Source organism: Aethalodelphis obliquidens, unplaced genomic scaffold, assembly GCF_003676395.1.
Source record: "Aethalodelphis obliquidens isolate GAN/ISIS:26980383/991018 unplaced genomic scaffold, ASM367639v1 scaffold13, whole genome shotgun sequence".
Taxonomy (NCBI): domain Eukaryota; kingdom Metazoa; phylum Chordata; class Mammalia; order Artiodactyla; family Delphinidae; genus Aethalodelphis; species Aethalodelphis obliquidens.
Window position 1 is genome coordinate 6,534,350 of NW_020837957.1, and position 5,683 is coordinate 6,540,032.

Here is a 5,683-nt window from a genome sequence, read left to right on the forward strand (position 1 = left end):
TACAAGTTTTCTAGTGGTAATCTCTGTCCCTGAAGCTCTTTTCTAGTGCTTCCAATGCCTGGGTGTTCACCCTTGTCTAATTCTGGGGTGCAGCTTTAAAAATTCCACTATTACCCCAAACCTAAGCCATGTCCTTAAGAGCTAACTATTTAAGTCCTTATTTAAGTTCACCTTTTGTCTCCATCTGATACCATTTTGTCTATTCACTTTGCTTCCATTTCATGTGACTTAGAAAGGGAAATAATTCATTTACATGTTTAAAACTCAACATATAAGAAATTAAACATCAAGTGAGAGTAATCATAGCTTCTGCATCTGTTCATGATAAATAGTTTATTACAAACTAATTGATTCTTGTCTAAAAGCTAGATGAGCCAGCAACTAAACTACTGATAGACACATTTTAACTCTTCTCAACTACAGATGACTGGTTGGCTGGTTTTGTTTAACTTGCCACCTACAAATCAAATTTCCAGTTTATGATGGCCTTATTATTTTCATTTCTTACCTATTCTCTGGTTTTTGGATACTTTATTAGTATAATCCACTTTTCAAGAAGATGAACAGCAAGCTCAGAGAAAGGAAGGAGAGCTAATTTCTGCTACGATGTTTGGTTTTAATAAAAAGGGAAATATTGGCTTAACAGTGTTGCCAGATTATTTAAGCTATAAAATTAATATAATAATGACATAATTAAAATTCACTGTGTGTGTATTTTATGCTAGTATGTATATATTATAGCAGAAATCTGCTAAGTACTGCACATGCATTATCTCACTTAAACCTTATAACAACCACATGATGAAATGGAAGTACAGTGTTTAAATACCTTGCCCAGTCACCCAGTTGGCAACCAGTGGAGCTGAGAATTGAATTTGGGCTTTCTGACTCTAAAGCTGATATATTCATCACAAAAACTTGCTGCTTGCCCTATGCCAGGAATAGGCATTAAAAGCCACTCAGAACCTTTCAATAGTGGGAAGACACAGAATCATTTCAGGAGATCAAGTGGGGAAGAAGACTAACTGATGAATCAGTGACTTATTTCAATTCACATAAAAATAATTGGAAGAGTTTGAAACATAATTCAAAAACATTTCTCATTTTTTCCCCAATAAGTCCACCAAAATTCCCTTCTTTTGTGAAATAAAAGAAAATGGTAATTTAGTCATTGCTATAATTGCCTTAAACAAATTGGTGGCTTTTAAATCATATTCCTTTTTGTTGTTGGTGTTTATTTTTTGGCTGCGTTGGGTCTTTGTTGCTGCACACGTGCTTTCTCTAGTTGCGGCGAGCAGGGGCTACTTTTCGTTGAGGTGCGCAGGCTTCTCATTGCAGTGGCTTCCCTTGTTGCAGAGCACGGGCTCTAGGCACATGAGCGTCAGTAGTTGTGGCTCGCGGGCTCTAGAGCGCAGACTCAGTAGTTGTGGCACATGGGCTTAGTTGCTCTGTGGCATGTGGGATCTTCCCGGACTAGGGATTGAACTCGTGTCCCCTGCATTGGCAGGCAGATTCTTATCCACTGTACCACCAGGGAAGGCCCTTAAATCACATTCTTATGGCTCTTGGGAGAAAAACAAAACGTCCATGTGATTTTGCCAGCAATATGCCTTTTAGGGTTTTAAGATTCCAAAGTAAATTGTCCTCAAAAACAAACACTAAAAATATGTATTTGGTAAAACTAAACTTACACATGGGAGCTAACCTAAAAGTTACCTACCACAAGTAATCAAAGGGCATGTTTCTATTAAACTTGTTTTATAGAACAAAAATTCCCATTTGGTTCTTCTTTATTATAAACTTCCTAAATATTAGCAGATTTCTTTAATTGCCATTGCAATCATGTTCTTCTCTATTAAAATCTAAATCTGGATCATGTGAAAATAGCAGTGTAAGTAGAGTGAGTCTTATTTCATGTGCTAGATGAGCTAAGCGTAGTTCTACAAAATGCATATTCTCTGATGAGTTGGTCACTCCTCAAAATGACCTCAAATGCAATATGAAGATCCCCCAAACCACGTGAAGAGAGATTTAATGAGTATTAATGATACTCTAAAGAGATGCTAGACTTGTTAGTGGTGAGCAAGAATGCTTAGATCATGCTAATATTAAAGCCTAACAGATTCCCTAAATGCCTTTCATGTTGATGCGAGATTCCTGTTTCCATGGCAACCTGCAGTGAGTTAAGAAGAGTACTGTTAAACTGTACCACAGTTTTGCTTAGTCTCTCTGAAAGAAAAATGTCAGAAGAAACCATTTCTCTATCTATGATTGTAATTAGAGATCCTCCACCTCCACCCACAAGCTTCTGTTGCTGCTCCTGAAGAAGAAATTAAAGGCAGTAAATCAGGAATCTGTTTAATGACCTACTGTGTTCTACATGAGCGTGAGCTGCAGACCCTTTACTGGATCCAAGAATCACATTTGCATCACATTAATGTTGGAAAATCTGTAGAAAGGGATCAAAACAGATAATGGTGCCAAATAATGTGCAGGAGAAATAATGAGGAAAGCATCTATGCCCTGATTCTTAGAGGCTGCTTTTAAATTTGTTCAAATGACTTCCTCTAGGGTAGTGCGTTACTGTCCTGTTTTTGAAGCTCTGCTATTCTTTGCATTTTGAAAGGAATGAAAATATAATGAACATTTCTGTTGTTCTTCAAGGAATCTAAATCAAAGCTCTGACAAGGGATATCAACCCACACGTTTGCTTCAGCTTTCCTAATTCATTCATTATCCTGCTCAAAGCTCATGACCAAAAGATTCGCCCAGAATGACAGAGGCAGTATGTCCATTGGCAATTATCCCAGACCACTCAAGGGGGAAAATGCAACTGAAAATCAAAGATCCTGATACAGAGCATCTTTTATAGGAAATGGAGTGATAGGAATGCAGAGTCAATTTTTAAAACCACATTTATTTTTTTATATCATAGAACACTGTAGCTAACATTTATTGCACACCTACTCTGCTTTAGGAATTATGTTTTATATGCATCATCTTATTAATTATCATAAAACTAAAAAAGATAGGAATTACTATCTCCAGTTTTAAAATGAGAACATTACCTATGAGAAATGCCTAAGGTCACCCATATCCTAGAAAAAATTTTAAAGTCATCAGAGATAGACTTTGAGTCTGCCTACCTCCCTGGTAGGCATTCTTTTGTTGTTAAAAAATAGTAATAATAATAAAATAATAGTAATAATAATATCTATCAATCCAAATCTAGATGGAAAAATCAGTAGCTATATAATTACAAATATCTTCAGAGTCATGCCAGTAATTTAACCGAGTAAAGCAGGCTGATTGAGTGGAGAGGCAATAGAGACTGGTGCAGACTGTGGCCAGCTGGAGTTCACGTATCCCATGTAAAGGAGGCAGCTGCTGCTCAGCTCCCACTGATGTTTGTCATGCTGAAACATAGGCTTACTGTGGCCAGATTTTCTGACTTTTCAAGACAATCCACTAATCACAATTTTCATGTGAAATCTATGCATTTTTAAAAACGAGTACAAAATTAAGTGTGAGAACCAAGAAAAAGATCTTCCCCAGGCTTCCTTATTGTTTTCTCCATGTTAGGAATTAATCAAACTTCTCTACAGAAATGAAAGTAATTTCCAGAGGAACCCCCCCACCCCCGAAAAAAAATACCAAGGACAAAATTAACAAGGAAGTAGGAGTGGTAGAATTTTAGGCATTGGTGAGACTTTCTGATAAATGTAGTGGAAAGAACAGTTGCATAAATAACATCTAAAAGTAATGCCCAGTTGTGATTTTGATTTCACTTACTAAACTTCTCATAGAAACTTAATGCTTTCCCTTTTCTTCAATGTTGTATTTTTTTATACCAAAGAATTGAAATAGAACAGAATTCTATTTGCTCCTTAATTAAATGAAATAACGTTTTTTTAAAAAGTTCTATAATTTTCTTCTGTGTGATGGTACAAGTGGCAAGTTTAATTTCATTCAACTGAATGACAGCAGTAAATGCACAGCAGAGGTGAGTAATTTAGATTCTCAAAGCTCCTGCTATTGAAGTTACCCAAGGTGTCAAGGGTAGGGAAATCTTTAAGACATAAGCTCCCACAGCAGCAGTCCCTTGCAGACAGCAAGCAAGGATGAAGCTGAAATTTACACTGGAAAATGTTTACTACTGATTTTCTTAATACGTTTACTTTTGATGACAGAAGGTCAAGTTACATGACTATTTCTATACAAAGAGAAAAAAAGAATATAGTGCCTTGTTTCAGCTTAATTGACTCATTAAATAAACAGTAAAATTCTTTCTCAGGGGAGAATATGGATATATATGTTTAAAACATGTCTTAGAGATTTTCTAAGGCAATGTTAATATTACATTAAATATCAATGAGTCATTTTGTTGGAATAGTGATGTTAGACCATTTCCTCATAATTTTACTACAGTCATTAGCTGGCCAAATAAATGACCTTGAGTTACACAAAAGTGAGAATGATCATAAAAATAAATTTGAGGGCTCACAGTGGTCCAGCAACACATGTAATAATTCATAAACATGGCCCCCACGATGACAGTTCAGGGATTCTTTTCCCTAACTTTACAAAGCTGTGAGAGACTAAAAAGCAACCAAGTTCAACCAGCATTCTGGCATTAATAGCAGCCAATCAGACCTAACTGAACTCTTTAAATGCAAACACATATGGATGGAAGTAAAAATTTGTTTTCTGGGAATCTGAATTTGAGGGTCAGAGCAGGAAATCAGAATAAATACCTGAATCTACATGCCCCTTCATTTGCATACTATATTTCCCATTATCCACTGTTATTTCATAAAAATGATGATAATGATTTTAGGCAATGATATATTTAGTTCTTATTAAGTACCACGTATGGTGCTGTTCATATACAGTCTCTCATTTGATGCACACAGCAACTCTGAGAGACAGGGATTGTTATCTTTATGTCACAGAGTAGAAGACATGAGCCAAAGATGCAAAGTAACTCAGTTAAGGGCATAGCTAGTAAGGACCAGAGCAAAGATATGAAGCCACCCTTTTTCATGCCAATGCCCTCACCACTCCAATGTTATAAATCCTATTGTTACACTATTATGGTAGCACTGGGAATCCAGGACACAAGTGAATTTCTCTGGATGACAAAATGCAGGGTTCCAGAGAGCTGAATATGTTGAGCAAGCCATTTCGTCATTTGGGGTACAATCTCCAAATCTATAAAATGGGAATAATGCCTTTGCATTGCCAACTCCATGAAATTATTGTGACGATCAAAGGAGAAACTGTATGTGAGAGCAATTTGAGCCGTAGAGACTGTTAGCTAAAGTCACTTGAGAATAAGCAGATATGAGAAAAGCTCTTTGCCCTCCCCATATTTGCCTAAAAGTAAGACATAAATCTGTAAAGGTGTCCCCTCTTTCCTCTGAATAAGGAAGGACAAAAGTTAATCATTGGAGACAAGTCTAAACCCTTAACAGCCCAGAGAAGACACTAAAGGAACCAACATAACAAACCTTGCTCAAACTAGCCCTTATCTACCATTAGTTTTTCCATATATTTGCCTTTCCACATTTGCTGCCCCTAGAAGCCACAAGCCCTTTTCCTTTGTCTTGTCACTTCTCTAAAATTTATTATTATTTTGTTAAGATGCTATACAAACTCAAGTTCTACCCACCCCTGTGAGTTA